A 16,705-nucleotide genomic window follows, 5' to 3' on the forward strand; every position below is an offset into this window, starting at 1 on the left:
CGGCACTAAGACAGGGACAGGGACCTTCAGCATAACTAGCATTTGGCACTGTATTTTGGCATGAAATGCATCAGGAGCCAAGATGTATTTCACGCAAAAAAACACTGCGAACAACAGCTGCACAGGTTCTGCCTGTGCATTCGCAAAAGATTTTTGCTGTGAATGGCACACAATTCATTAAAGTGGAGTAACAGCCAATTTGGGGAATTTTGCTTAACAAGAGTAATGCACAATTGCAGAAATGAAGCTAATTACACAGGCATGACACACATTTCAAGCTACATTTGAAAAGACATATAACTGTGACGAATGTATTGCTAAACCTTTTACGCATTTCTTTAAATTTTAGGGATTTTGACAGCAGCTTTACCAAAGCCCAAAAAAACATTCAGCTACACCAAGAAAGTAGGTGAAACGTTGAAAAACATGAAGAGGAAGCAAAACAACCGTCTTGTTTGATTCACATTATATGGGTTCGCATAGACTATGATAATATGCATCATTTTTCATTCCAGATGCAATTCAATATGCATAAAATATACATGATCTAAATACTGGAAATTAGAGCAGGGTGAGGTACCATGGCTAATGGGCAATTCTTATCTAAAAATAGAGAGAAATTGTGTCACTCTAATATTGTGGTCTACATGAACAATAAAGGTCACGGCATTTGTAATTCGGCAGCTACATTTATCATATCTAACACCCAATTCAAAAGACGCTCACACGGCTCATTATCATGTTTAATGCCGCCTTTGTGGCTCAACATACTGACATCATATAAATACCATTTATTTTACTTATTAGCAATTTTCGAGTTCAATGTTATCCTATTCTGTGAATAACGCATTTTATATTACATAATGCAAACTCAACAAGCATTGGCATAGCCAATAGGTCTCACTTTTGGGACCTTATAAATATTTAGTTATGCAGCACAATATCCTTGGTGCAACAACATCAACTGCTGCATGGCTAAACACTTATAAGGTCCCAAAGGTGAGACCTATTGGCTATGCCAATGCTTGTTGCACTTGGGTGTAGTGTAAAGGCACGGGGCGGGGCTCGGGGCCGCTTTACAAGCGTCTCGTCGATGCTCTGATTCCCACACTGAGCAGCAAACAAAAGGCAATAGGAAGCATTTGAGGGCAGCCCTCCCCTCCACGTGGCTTTGTAGTGAATCAATCAGGTGGAACTTCTCGGCAAATCACGGGCGCACTTCTGGAGCACAAGTGCACTTTTGGCAGCGGCAGAGGTTGCCAGCGGCAGAGGTTGCAATGCAGTTTGCTATTTAATGCAAAAGTCGGCATGAGCAAATGACTTGTGGACAAAATCTATGGGATGCGGGACACAATAATGTGTACATTGTTTCAAACTATCATTGGAAAGAGCGCTGGGCCGGGCTTGAGCAGCGCCAGTGGCTTGGGGTCATGCCGAGATGATATAGAGCTCGCTGTGCCCAGCAGAGAGCGGGGCACAGGGAGGCCGAGTGCACCCTGTAGCGTTTTGAAATGTTACTACGCAGGCAACTAGCGCGCTCGTGCTAATAATCACAGGAGCCGGTAATTCTGGTTTCACACACGGCTCCGACTGCCGCGCCGAGGCCACGCCTCTTTATTTATACCTGCTAGCGTCTGACGTCACGCGTCAGCGCTAGCGTACTCCGGCAGCGCGGGTAGGCTAGCACGCCTCATCACGCGCCAGACATTACACTCCTTCCAACCTTTATCAAAACAGCAAACATTAACACAGTAGACAAAGAAAACGATGGATCTGTTACCAGTCTGCCAGTCTCAGTTCTTGAGGGTTACACCAGATAATCGGCCAGCTGGGAAGAGGGTGTTGGGTTCTTTCTTAGGCCATATCGGGACTGTCCACCTCTGGATAGGGCCACCTCCGGGGTCCTGTACACTAGGGTGTTCTGCTCCTCCCTGGGTGGCGAAGAACTGGGCAGGCTACCCCTGGGCGAGGCGGGCAGCGACTGGTTGTCACGGTCCAGTTGGTCTTCGTTGTCATTTAGATATTGATCCACCTCCCGGTCTTCCCTCGGTTGACTCGGGCTCAGTCCCTCTGGCTCCAGCGTGGGACATTGAGGTGTTCCGAGATGGACTTTCTTGAAAAAGGATACATCTCTTGTGACAGTTTCAGCTCCTATCTGGGCGGTCACCATCGTGCCCGTCCTGCGGGTGACAGTCCATGGTCGGGGTTCAAATGGAAGTCGAAACTTGCTTCCTGGGTACCGGTCCTTGACATAGACCTGATCTCGCAGTTGAATGTTTGACTCCTTGGCTCCTCTCCGCCGGCTGGCTTGGTCGTTCGTGCGAGTCCGATCGGCTAGGGTCTTTTCCTCGTTGGCCTGTGCCGGGACCCAGGTTGGGTGGTGTAGAAGCGTGTCACTCACTATTCGGCCCATTGTGGCCGTTCCTGGCGCTGCCTCTGTCGTGATGTGAGGGGTCATCCTGTACTCTCTCAGGAAACTGTAAATCGTCCTTTCCAGAGGAGATCCATCCGCCAGGGCAATGCGTATTGTCTTGTTGAGAGTGCGCATGAACCTTTCCACTTCCCCATTGGCTTGGTGCCAGCGAGGGGTCACTTTGCGATGGTGAATCCCCCACCTTTTGAGGTACTCTGCGAACTCTTGTCCCTGAAAGGGGGGTCCGTTGTCCGTTTTGACCACTTCAAAGATGCCGTGAGTGGCAATGGTTTTTTCAAACTTTGCAATCACCTCTGTGGCTGTCTGGCTCCCCACTATTTCGACCTCTGTGCACTTGGTGAAATCATCGATGATGACTAAGGCATAACGCCCGTCTGGGAGGTGCCCAAAGTCGGTGCTCACACATTCCCACGGTCTCTGGGGGTTGTCTTCTGTCACCACTGGGTGAGGGCAATCTGCCTGTCCCGCCGCTTGGCACCACTTGCAGGTTCTCACCGTTTGCTCCACCAGGACGTCCATGCCAGGGAACCATACTTTAGCTCTCAGTCTGCCTTTGGTCTTTACCATCCCCTGGTGTCCTCTGTGCGCTAGGTCTATGGCCTGCTGGGTGAAGCTGGTCGGCATAACCAGTCTGGGGCCTCGTAGAAGACATCCTTGGCTGTCAATTGACAGTTCTCCTCTTACCCTCAGGACAGATTCCAGTGTCATTCGGGCTTGGGGTGTTCTCCTACTCAAAGACTCTTGGATGGCCTTCCAATCCCCCGACTTGACTGCGTCTGCCGCTATTTGAATGCATTCGTCCCCTTTTGAGGCTTCGATGATGGCGGCTAGGCTCATGGGGAGAGGTCGTGATCTCTCGGTCATCAACCGGACATATTCTTCTGTGTCCTTCGCCTCTTCTCTCTCTTCCTGGGTGGCTTTCCGCGGGTGCCTAGACAGGTAATCCGCCGGATTGGTGGACCCCGGTTTGTACTCCACACGGTAGTCGTAGCCTTGTAGTTGGAGTATCCATTTTTCGATTCTGGGTGGCGGTTTCGACGCAGACCCTTGGAAGAGGGGTATGAGTGGCTTGTGGTCAGTTGCCACCGTGAAATGGTGTCCATACACATAGACGTGAAAGTGCCGGCAGGCCCAGTGAATGGCGATGGCTTCTCGCTCAATTTGCGAGTATCTTTGCTCTGTTTCGGTTAGGGACCGGCTGGCGTATGCGATGGGTGCCCACTCTCCATTAGTTTGAAGTTGAGCCAATACCGCTCCCAGGCCATAGGGGCAAGCATCCACGGCCACGTTGGTGGGCTTTGCAGGGTCAAAGTACGACAAAGTGGTGTCTGCCGACAGGGCTGCTTTTGTCGCTTGGAAAGCTTGTTCTTGTTCGGGGCCCCACTGCCATGTGGTCGTAGAAGACTTTGTCAGTTCTCTGAGATGCTTGGTAAGGTTGGAGAGTTCAGGAATGAGGCCTCCGCAGAAGTTTACCATGCCCAGGAAGCTTCTCGCTTCTGAGATGTTTGTCGGGGCCGGGGCATCTTGGACGTCTTTCACTTTGTCCGGATCCGGGGCCACTCCTTGATCAGAGAATGTGTACCCGAAGAAACTAATTTTGTTCTACAGGAACTGGCACTTTTCGCGGTGTAGACTCAGGCCCGACTCTTTTGATTCTCTTGAGTACTCCCCTCAGTCTCTGGTGATGTTCTTCAATTGTTGACGCGTAGATCAGCAGATCGTCGCTCACGTTTAGTACTCCGGGGAGACCGCTGAGGACTTCTCTAATGGTATTCTGGAATACCTCAGCTGCACTGGAGATCCCGAAGTTCAGGCGCCGATACCGTCTGAGGCCTACGTGTGTAGAGAAGGTGGTTATGTATCTCGAGTCTGGATGGAGTGGCAGCTGGTGATAGCCTGATCGGAGGTCCATCTTGGAGAACCACTTTGCCCCATTCAACTCCCCTAAGATATCATCAATGGTGGGCGTTAGGTGTCGTTCCCTTTTTACGGCGGCGTTGGGGAGGCGCACATCCACACAGATGCGGACTTGTCCGGGCTGTTTTGGCTTCCTGGCAATAACGAACGGGGATACCCATGGGGTTGGTCCGCTGACTCGCTCTATGATGCCTTGTTTTTCTAGAGCCTCCAGCTCCTCTTCGACTTTCTGCCTCAGATGGAATGCAATTCGCCTGTGTCTCAGCGCCACCGGTTGGACGGATGGATCGATGTGTAGGGACACCTCTTTCCCTTTCAAACACCCGATTCCTTTGAACACTTCTCCGAACTCCTCCATGATGGTGTCTAACTCCTCCTCTAGTACGGCCATAGCAAACAATATCAGTCTCAGCGCTTCGGCTGATTGCCCGCTCAACAGCATGCCGCTGCCTTCTTCCGTGACATAGATGGTGCTGTCTATCTTCGTTTCTCCGTGCTGCAGTTCAGTCTTGAAACACCCGATTAGTGGGATGGGCGTCTTTTACTCGGATCTTCACCTCTCGCAGCGGAGGCTTCGTGCGTAGTTGGTGGTAGACGTTGGCAGCCATTACCTCAATTGACGCCCCCGTATCGATGGTCGCTTTTACCTCCTGTTGGTGGATCCTGATGCGATATTTCGGAAGGCGGCGCTTTTGTCTTTGTGGCTGGTTGATTGCGAATACATAGTGGACTGGATACTATTCGGTGTCATCATCCATGTCCTCGCTGTCCGGCTCTCCTCGCACCACCTGTGCGGCTTCTTTCTTGGCTCTGGTGGATCTGCACACCGCCGCGAAATGGTTCATCCACCCGCATGCGCTGCATTTCTTCCCTTTTGCTGGGCAATCCTGCATGCGGTAGGGCTGGCCTCCGCAATATCCACATTCCATCTTCTTAGTGTCCGGTTGTCTCTTTCCTCCGGTTTGTCTTGCTGTGAACCTCATCGCGTTCACCTTCTCTGCCACGTGGACTTGTTCCGCCTTGACGGGGCGGTGTAGGGCTGCTTCCATGTGCGATGCCCTCGCCTGCGACAGCTCCTTCGAGCGGCCTAGTGTGAGGATGTCCGCCAGAGGCTTGCCGTCTACCTGGAGGATGGTCACTCGGAGCTTGGATGAGTAACACCCTTGGATGATCTGACCTCGGATCTCCTCCTGCTCGTCACGGAACCTACACGTGCTAGCTAGCTCTTTTAGTCTGCCATGGAATGCATCCAGAGACTCTTCGGCCTCTTGCTTGGCTTGGCGAAAGATAAATCTTTCATAGTCTCTGTTTGCCATCGGCTCGAAGTGGGCATTTAGAGCGGTCAGTAGCGTGAGGTACGTCTTCGGCGTTGCCTCCACGATGGTGTTATATATGCGGTGGATATCTTTCCCTCCTAGGTGTGGCAGTAGAGCCCTGCGCCGTTCTCTGGATATGCCTGCCCCCTCGAAGTAAATTTGAAGGCGATCGGTCCAATCCCTCCAGTGCGGGGCGAGGGATGACGGGGCACCATCGACGATAAACGGCTCAACGGCGGGGATCAACGCCATCTTGGCACGTGCTCAGCGTGCTGCGTAGGCCGTGTTCTACACTTCTCACCTTGGCAGTCTGGTCTAGTGGGCGACGCCCTATGTCTGCTCCGTCGGGTACTTTTCCTTCCCCCTTTTACCGAGGGTGTTTATCCAGAGTTTTCCTTCCTGGTGGGACAGGCCTCGGCACTGCAATCAGGCATGGGTCTGCCACCTGGCACCGGATGTCCAAGAGGGCAACGCGCTGCGTCTCTCCTGCTGTTGGGCTCGTGTGGGGTAATGTCTCTGGGGCCCAGAGGGAAGGAGTCATACCTCTAACCTCAGGCGCAGTATCAGTGACCTCTGTTGGGCCTTCATGAGCTTTCCAGCGCTCCTTGGCCACACTACAGGGCAGAAAATCACTCAGCTTAGCAGTGGGCAGGAATCAGCCATGGTGGGTTCAAGACCACTCCCGCGTCGCCAGTGTAGCGTTTTGAAATGTTACTACGCATGCAACTAGCGCACTCGCGCTAATAATCACAGGAGCCGGTAATTCTGGTTACACACGTGGCTCCGACTGCCGCGCCGAGGCCACGCTTCTTTATTTATACCTGCTAGCGTCTGACGTCACGCGTCAGCGCTAGCGCACTCCGGCAGGGCGGGTAGGCTAGCACGCCTCCTCACGCGCCGGACATTACACAGCCCTCATGAAAGACAGGGGCAGGTGGGGGAAGGGGCGGGGGAGGCACCCTCTGCGTGGCAGCGCTCTGTGTACAAGCACAGGGAAGGAGCAGCTTCTCATACTCCAAAGGTCGAAAAGTGAGAATCAGTGAGGCGGGTAATAATGATGGCACCCAGTACACATAGGGAGCAGTTCCGTGTTTGTTCTGGGTGATATTTACCATGTTTATTGTCATCATCGTTGTAACTGCTTGTATACGGTCTCACGCATGGCATAAAGTATGGCTAACAACTGTGCCACTAAATCAGGGGTCTCCAACCTTTTGTGTAGTGTGAGCTACTTCTGGTCAGTGAAAATCGTCGTGAGCTACTAAACCCCAAGCAACTCGCGCATTTTTCGAGCGACCTCCCCCGCCCAGTTTTATTGACGTTAAGCCTATTTTTTCAGATCCCAGGGGCCCAATACTGTGGCTTCAACACAATAACACTTAAAGAAACAACTTTTTTTCCCTTTTTACCTGTGCACTGCCTTCTGCAGCACAGTGAGACAAAAAGCTAAAGCACAAGCCACAACAGTGACACAACAAAAGCACAAGCCGTGGAAGCGGAGGCTGATGCTTGTCGGAATGGGACAGAAAAGAGGCTCTGGCACCAAATTAAAAGCAGCCCCATAAGCCGTGTCTGATGGCTCACTGCACTAAAGCAGCCACTGCAAGGGCCTGTGCTTGATCTCATGGTCACAGGTTTAAATCCCAGCAGGTCCACTCATCCATTTGAGGTCGATATAATCATGAATAGCCTTGAGTTGGGTAACAATAAACATCTGTTATTCAGCCCCAGGACACCTTCGGGTAATCGTGTGCTTTGCAACTAGACCTGTTATGTTATTAAATATAGGTCAGGCAAATGAAATAGCTAAAGAAAAAGTGGCCCATGTTTGCAAAATAAGTAAAACTTAGACATGTTGTAGGGCGGTGTTTTTCAAGGTATGGAAGACTACTTGGCTATTTGTGCTTGCAGCAGGCAATGTTTGGTACTATCAGAAAAATTTACAATAAAAAACAGCCCACCAGCCAATAAAATTGGCACACAAATAGCCAAAAACCCACTTGGGGGCTGCTGTAGTTGGCATCTGGGAGCGGGGTCCAACTATGAGGGATCCTTCCTCCTCTCAGCCGGAGGGTAGACAGTCTCTGAGAGGCTCAGCCCCGCACTGACCGCGAGATATCTTCGCGGCCGCCGGGATTTACTTGGGGGGGGGGGGGGGGGTAGGCTTGCAAAAGCCCGCGCCGCGGCCCATAGTTGGGAAGGGGGGGGGGGGGGTTTGAACAATGCCGGTGGAGCACTGGGGGCTGCCCAGGGTCTCTGGGACTCCGGGTTTGTGCCAAAGCGGCTGCCTGTGCCTCTAGGTCTGATGCATCGCGTCGGGAGGTAGATTTTTCGGCGGCGAGTCCGTGCCCTTAGGGCATTTTCCCTCGTCTTATTGCTTCGGCCCTCGCTCACTATTCCACTGATCCTCCCTCTCGCGAGACTGCATGCAGCAAAGGAACGTCATCCTCTTCGGCCCGCCCCACCCTATCTAAGCGCAAGCCAATTGGAGCAGCTGCGTTGGGTGAGGGCGGGCCACAGACACGGAAATAAACAGCCTAAACAGCCCAAAATGAAACTAATGGGCTAATAAAGTGAGCAGCACTCGGCGAGCTACACACAGGGTCTTGGCGAGCTACTGGTAGCTCGCGATCGACCTGTTGGAGACACCTGCACTAAATGATATGAGAGATTGTAAACTGTTCGTTTTTGATTAATGCAGCTTGATATTTACTGCAAAACTCGGCATGAGCAAATTACTCGTGGACGAAATCGGTGGAATGCGGGGCACAATAACGTGTATATTGTTTCAAATTATCATTGGAAAGAGCCTTGGGCCGGGTTCGAGCAGCGCCAGTGGTCAGGGTTCATGCCGAGATGATATAGAGAGCTGTGTGGGTGCAAGACGTATATTGTGTCTGTGTGGGTGATGTTACTGTACAGGGGCTTAACTTGTTATAGATATGCTTAATTTGCCTGACAGAATGTTTTCAAGCAATGCATGGAGGCTGCTCGCTTCAATAGAAGCTGTGTTCATGGACCCCTTAGGCAACAGCCTTCAAAGCAGCAGTCTTGTTTGAAGAAAAACGTACACACAGAAGATCTGAAAACTAATAAACCAAAACCATCCTCAAGGGCTTCGCGTTTACATTAGCGATGTATTTCAGAATGTCGACGCTCACCGCTATGATAGGAACCGAGTGGTCTGTGGGAGGTAAAAGGTGTTAAAAAGCACAGTTAAATATTAAATATATACACAGTTTCTGCCCTTCATTGATTAATGCACCTTGTAACTCTGGGGGTTCAAATTGCGCAATCTGTGAGACTTGGTAAGGATGGTATTCAAGCGAGGTACACTGCGGGAGTAGGCTGGCAGCCACATGGCTCTAGTCACTAGGCAATTCTATAAATAAACAAGGGCGCGCGCACCTCTCGCGGCAGTAGGGGGAGGGGAGAGAGGAGGGGGCCTGCACCAGTTTCTCTTGTGGGAGCGAGCAGCAAAGCGCGATAATTGCTATTTTATGGCGCCGCTGCTCACTCCCGCAAGGGAATCGCCAAACGTGCACGCGTTGCCATTGAAAGCAATGCACGTTTTTGCCTGCAAAAGTGTAGCGATGGCTAAAGGTCTTTTTCCTATGCAGCGCATGCTTACACCTCGGCTTACACCTGGAAAGTTTGTAGAATGCACTAGTTTATATATAATAAATATAACAGTAAACACTAAAATTACAGGAAATGCTGATTTGAAGATCCTGTGTTTTAGCAAACGCTGATCATTATGGTATTGTACAACACAATACATTAAGGCAGTGTTTAATTTGTAAAAAAAAATATGTGCCAGGGCTCTCGTCAGGAAGCAGCTTGCACCAGCCCATTTCTCCTGTTAGTGCTGCCGAAAACAGACCCACAATAGTAGGGAGAGGATGTGGCGCAATAGCCAGAGCTGCTGACTTCGGTCTCTGCGTCAGGTCAAAATCCTGTGATTTTGGGCAAAACACTTAATCTCCCTGTGCCTATCAAAAAATGAATGTGTCCTTTACTGGTGCTCATAGAAAACGCTGGTACTGATGATTAAGTGACAGTGCTGTGCACCGGAACCCCTTGCTCAAATTAAACACTGCATTTAGGTACACAGTGCAAGCACAGTAACAATATTGAACTGAGAAAGCGGAACTATTCGTCACATCATATTTACCTTCCATTAAATTATCATTTCTCAGCATCTCTCCCAGATCATATGGTATTTCTGTGGCATCCTCTCGTCTTTTAACAGGACTCTTCTTTTGTCGCACCCAAGTCCAACTCTTTCTGCCATTCAGCAGTAGAGGGAGGACTTGGATATTTCAATTGTCAGACGATGTCCCCTTTGGTAATTATTGCCCCAATACCAACCAGGACTAGGGCCAGACTGGCCATAGCGGGCACCGGGCATTTCATTGGTGGGCCACCAGTGTGGGGGCAGGTTTTGGGCCCCTAGGGGCCGTTTTTGTTACCAGTGGTCGGCAATATCGGCCCCCCTGTAACAGAATCTGTCAAAACCGGCCCTAGCAAACAGCTTGGCCGCACCCCTACCCCCACCAGGGGGCTCAGCTGAGCAGTTTGCCAGGGCCGTGTTCGGTTCCCAGTCCGGCCCTGACCAGGATACATTCTCCTCAACAGCCGCCCCACATTTTTCAGTATACGTAGGAGGGTAATACAGGGAGAGATGTCCACAGGTCTTCCTATTATTATAGAGAGAGTGGTAAGTATTTTGGACCAGTATATTACCAAGGCATCTACAAACCCTATGGAAAAAATCATAATCAGCAGCATTACATCGAAGCATGAGGAAAAGAGGGTCTTGCCAGCTCAGCATACCTTTCTGGGTGAGGTACCTTTATGAGGGGCAGCGCAAGTGAATAACAAGCTTGCATGGAGACATTTAGGTGTCCCTCCAATCACTCTCGTCCAAGGGTCCCGCCTGGTTTTCCCACCATTCCTTAAGGGCCTAAAACAGGTCAGGGGCATTTATAATTAAATAATTTTATATATGTGAGTTCAGTATTCAAATGGAAACAATCCGGGACTGTAAGCCATCAGTCTGCTAATTTAACAACATGCAACAAACAGCTTGGGTGGATTATTTAATCATTTGCATATATATATAAACAGTTAAAGCTTGGCTCTAGTTCAGGGAATGTAAATATCCAGCAAAATTCCTGGAATGAAATGCACGCCATAACTCAAACAGCCCATTGTGTTTTGCTCTTGGTAATCAGCTCTGTTTCCTCTGAATTTATCCAAAGGCTGTACTGAGGTGGGCGCAGTTTTCCTAATTACCACACATCAGGTACTAGACTAACACATTTCAGTGTGATGGCACACATCACCGCACTGAAGTAACTCATTATAAAAAAAAGAAAAGTTTTATTGCGCCTCCTCAGCTGTGAAGTGGGTGCGCTGTAACATACAAGCTGCAGTGGCAACGCGTGGTGCACATTGTTCCTGGCAAGTTTGGGGGCTTTGGCGCAGCTGCAGGAGCTGCACAGTGCTACAATGTAACATTTAAGACATGCACGCGGCATTAGCGTTCAGAGTTAGTGCCTGCCCAATGGCGACCAAGACATTGTGGTGTTTGAGGCACACGACTCCAGACGTAGCGGGCAGCAGTTATAATGATAACGTTTTCATAGGCTGCACTAAGTGCTGCTGGGGCAATGGCAGCGTAGCTCGCTGCTTAGGGTGACCAACCATCCGTAAATTTCACGGACTAATCGTTATTTGGACCTCACGTCCGTTGTCCGGGATGATCCTTTTTACGGACGCCTTTTGTCCGTAATTTTGGGCATTCCAGGGAACAGCACTGTTCCCTGCATGAAGCCTCAGCCCCCTGATGGGGCCGCCTCGCACTCCTCTGAGCACAAGAGCAACCCCACCCGCCCATTGTCTTTCTTTCTGAGGCTGATTGCCACATACAGAATGACAATGGACCAGTCTGGAGTGTTACTGCATGTGGTGGCCTCCTCCTGCCTTGGTCTAGGGCAGCGCATTTTGGAAGGAATGTGCCAACACGCCAATGCTGCTACAGAATCCAGTTCATTCAAAGAAGTTGGTGAAACAAGTTGAAAAGAAGGGCCCCGGGCTAGAATTCTTTCAGTCTTATCATTTTAGAAAAGTGTAGTACAGTGCTCGATGTCTCACCATTGGTGGAGCTTCGCAGCACTATAAATCACAGCACACCACCCCACACAATAAACATCAGAAAAAAATGAAGAACCAAGACCATATCCATGCATGGGGCCAGCAGATTTCACACCGATCCTTGCAGCAGGGTCTTAAACCTACTATATTACCCAATGCAGTGCCAATTACAGTTTGATACCCCTTGCCCCAAGTACTGGAGGAAGAGAATGTAGTAATGACAAAGGTAAAATCAATAGTTTTACATGGTAATTATTTAATGTCAAACTATCGGCCCCAAGTTGCTTGCACAAGTATATAATATGAGTGAAGTTCATGCAGTATGGTTTGTTTATGGGTGAGAGACAAGCGGGAGTTCTTGAGGTCAAATTATATTCGTAACAATAATGATAAATGAGTCGGGTAGATAATCTGTGGAATACATTCTTCAGAAAGGAAAGGAAATTGAGAAAAAGAAACAGGTCCATGTAGATAGGATTAGGCTCAGGCTTTAGAAGATAAGCAGTAACTTAGTACCTACAAGTTACCTAACAGCAATAAAGTGCACAGCATGTTGATTTGCAAGAAAGATGAAGTATCAACCCAGACAAACATTGTCCTAGGACGTAAATACTGGTCTGTCTTACTGTTCCATGATGCAACCATGCCAAGTACCAAGCATCAGGCGTTAGACTAACGCATTTCAGTGTGATGTAAGTATGGTGGTCCCTCATTTTCATTGCATGAGTCTGCTCTCGATAAACTGTTGCTCATAGTTGTTGAAATTATGACAATGTCACACATAGCAATCTGAAACCTTAGCAGCTATGTGAGTTATGGTGTGTTGTATACTATAATTTGTGGATTCCAGGGGTTTTCCGGGTTTGCATTCACAGAACCCATCCCTAACTAATCTTTAACTGTGTTTTTTTCAGAAGATTTGTATTTTTTACACACATTTCACTCCCTGTCATTGTACCAATTCAGCACTAAGCACAACCTTCCGCCCCCAACCCACAGTATGGAGGCATTGGCAACAAGGCCTGCCCTATAGCCAGATCGTGTGCCAAGCTGCTGCAGGCGACCAAGCGAGTTGCACAGGGACTTCAGGCAGGACGCAGCGGGGCTGACTGCAGGGCAAGGACTGCAGCCAGGCTTGCAGGACTGGTCTGTACATCCAATCAGGTTCTCTTCTCAACCATCCAATTTTTTGTAAAAATTTCTGTTTTCTGAAAAAATCGCTTTTTTGACCAAATGGTGGATTTTTTACAGATACAAAATGATGGTCGCATGATTTACTACTGAAAAATTGTGGAGTTTTTTCTCTTTTTTGTCCCTATTTTCCATGCCTCTGTGTGACCCGGCCCCGTCCAGGACATCAGGTACATTTTATAGTACTTAGCATTTGCTGTATAGTTTTTCCACAGTGCAGAAATCATAGTTTTCACGATGACAAAAAAATATTTTGTTCCCCTTCATCAGCCAATCACATTTCTCAAAAAGGTAAAAAGAGATTGATAGAAATCACATTTTCTAAATCGGGAATTCTAACATCCAAATTGTATAGAAGTGTGTAGTATCCTGCATCTGTTTAGGTTATGTCGTTTACTACTTCTATCCTGGAGATATTTATATCCCAGCATTTGTTATTGTTGTCCAATGTACACTCCCTGCTCAGCCAGTGTGTTTGTGCTGAGTGCTGCTTAGAATGTTGGTGATTGATGATGCACCTCGGAATGTTGGGAGCTGGTGTGCTGTTAGGTGACAGTTGAACATGGGCTGGGCAGCAGACAGGCTGCTCCTGGTGGGGCTCCTTGAAAGATCTTACCTACATGATATCTACAATAAAGACTTCTTGAGTTACATCCTTCCATCGTGGACTTCATTACTACATTTTTATAGTGACGAGGATGGGATATAAATATCTCCAGGATAGAAGGAGTAAAGTATATAACCTAAACTTAACAAAGTGTTTACAAAAACAAATAACAAAATCCACTTACCTTTTGCTGCCAGCCATCCGGCTGGTCGTCCCTCCCCTTCGGTCCCTTTAGCCGCCTTCTCCTCTGCTTCTGTAGCAGATGCAAGCAGGAAGCAGAGGCTCCCACCTCTAAGCCAATCTCAATGCTGCAATGCAGTGTTGTAATTGGTCTGAGCGGCGTGGTTCGATGCTCAGACGTGGACTGTGAGGCTTTGCATGTTCCTCCACTGGCTGTGTAAAGCAAGACTGGTGGGGCAGATGCAAAGTGAGCAGGACAGTTGAGCCGGCCCAAGAGGGCCAGCCAAGCAGTCATGCATACTTGGAGTGGGCAGGCCACTCCTCCCTCGTAACCCCAGCCCAGCCTAACTCAGCCCTTGGTGAAAAATAAAATGATAATAACCAGATTATTATCATTTTATTTTTCCGCTGCACTTTTCTTAACGCAATGTGGCAGCGCTCCTCCGCCTTAATGAGGAGCCGCCACTCGGGGACATTTATACTGAGATTTAGCTATTAGAGGCCAGGCTAGATACCACCCTGTGACAGCCATCTACTCCTCCAGAAGAACAACCGGCCTCTGTTGCACATCACGGTATAAAACACAAGGGTCTACTACACAAAAGAGGGCTCCTGTGAAATTGATAGCAGTACCAGGGGAGGAAAACTATAAACACAAACAAATCTGCCAAATCCACATAATAACCTTAGAATAAATCTCAAAACTAAATAAGATAATATATTCTTGAGCCAAAAACATTCACAGTACACTACTTTATTCTCAACGTAATTCTTTTTCTTTGTATAACTCTCCGTTTTTTGTATCTCATGCAGTAAAGATAAAGATACTTAGGGCCAGATGTAGGTAATTCCTATTTACAGACTCTTAAATACCGACTCATACCGAATCGGTATTTGAGAGTCGGTAAATAGGAAGGAGGCAGATGTAGGTAAAAAATTACCGATTCTGTAAGAGTCGGTATTTACCGAATCTGTAAATACCGATTCGGTATTTCACATTGATTCCTATGGGCCTTGAAGCCCATAGGAATCAATGTGAAATACTGAATCGGTATTTACAGATTCGGTAGATACCGATTCCTGCAAGGGTGTAGGGGGTGTCACTTTGACACCCTCTAGCACCCCAAGTACAGGCATGTGTGCCATGTGGCACACAGACATGCCCTAAGGGCATGTCTGTGTGTCACATGGCACAGGTGTGCATACACAGATGTGCATGCACACCTAAATTCGGTATTTTACCACCCAATAGGATTGGGTGATAAATACCGAATCTGAAGGGCCTGTGGCACTCTTAGGAGTGTCACCTACATATGGATTTACAGAATCGGTATATTTACCGATTCGGTAAAATACCGAAGTGGTAAATTTACCGAATCGGTAAATATACCGATTCTGTAAATTCAGACCCACCTACATCTCAAAAGCCAAATACCGGTTGGTAACGGCCGAATTCGGCCGTTACCGACCGGTATTTGGCAACCTATATCTGGCACTACGTCATTTAGAAATTCAAATTGCATTCAAGTGTCTCAGAAAATTATACAAAATATACAGTACAGCAGTAACATTTATCCATAGGCCACCAGACACTCCACTCATAATAAAATACTCAATATTCACAGTCATACTTCATTCATTCTGAAGCACTGAAACTGCAAACAATTCAAAACAATTTGACTTGTGGAGCCAGACCATACCCTTAGATGCAGGAAGACTTTACCATAAATCTTTTTTCATGCACTGATATGACCTCTGTTTTCATAAGAAACAGTTCAAAATCGATTTTACCACTGCATGATTTACTTTCGAACAGTTTTTTTTAACTTGTTCCAATTTTCAGAAAGACGAATCTCACAAGCTGTTATCGCATGATCTCTCTATTGGACAGTACCCTCAAGATCTTAGCCAGGGCCATATTGCAAAAGCTTGAGACATGCGCAGAGGAGAACAAGATTCTATCATATGTTCAGTTCGGATTTCGCCCGGTTTTGGGCACGGTGAAACAATACTTCAATTCAGCCTCGGATTGGTAACGCGGGCATTCGGGCAATGCCCGAAGGGCCGGTGTCCGAGTTCTGCTGTGGGCTGCTTTTTTGAGCAGTCTGGGGGGCTATAATTTGGGCGCTGTCTCTGTTGTTCTGGTACAGTCAGCGGCCCAGTGGGTGTCTGATTGGCCTTTCTAGAGGCGGATGGGCGCTCATTACCTCCGTTTAGCAGAGGTATCACTCCCTTTGTCTCGCGGGCCGGCCCATTAATGTGTGCACATACTGAGCAGGGGCAGGGGGCCTGAGTCGAAGTGGCCTCACGTGTTTCACCAGTCTAAACTAACGCGTGCATTTTTTTACGCCATAAAGTTTTTTTATAAGATTACACCAACGCAGTGATATGAGGAGTGTTTATGCAAATGTGGGCCGTTTTTTTGGGGGGCGTGCCCGGGCCGATTTTCATTCCCAATCCAACCCTGCTTCAATTGCATCTCATCATTGTAAAATATGTCAGGGTCAGGAGAGGGGCCGTTCATATGGCCTTTATGGACCTCTGCTGTGCCTTTGACATGGCCCTTGGTTCCAGATTGTGGGATGTAAGGGAGGGGTTGGGCATTGAAAGAGCTGTCAATTGCATTGGCAAACCTTGGCTAAGATACGCTTTGGTGTAAATTGCAAACTTTCACCTAAACTTAATTCTACTTTGTGGGTTTGCCAGGGTGGCCTCATGGCTCCATTTTTATTTTTTATTTACATACATGGCTTAGCCAATTTTTGAGTATGGCAGAGAAATATATGTCTCAACTGAGCAATCGCTCAGTCCCAATACTCTTATACGTAGATGGCGCAGTTTTAATTGCTAGAACAATAAATTATTTTAAAACACTTGTAGACGATTTTGGTATGTTTTGGA

At 48.2% G+C, this 16,705-nt stretch overlaps 1 protein-coding gene across 3 annotated transcripts in view; it reads left to right on the forward strand.

The window, feature by feature from the left end:
- Positions 1-16,705, forward strand: part of EML1 (EMAP like 1) — an 883,632-nt gene that overhangs the window by 388,250 nt on the left and 478,677 nt on the right. The gene's annotated exons all lie outside the window — the stretch shown is intronic.

Source organism: Lissotriton helveticus, chromosome 9, assembly GCF_964261635.1.
Source record: "Lissotriton helveticus chromosome 9, aLisHel1.1, whole genome shotgun sequence".
NCBI classification, from domain to species: domain Eukaryota; kingdom Metazoa; phylum Chordata; class Amphibia; order Caudata; family Salamandridae; genus Lissotriton; species Lissotriton helveticus.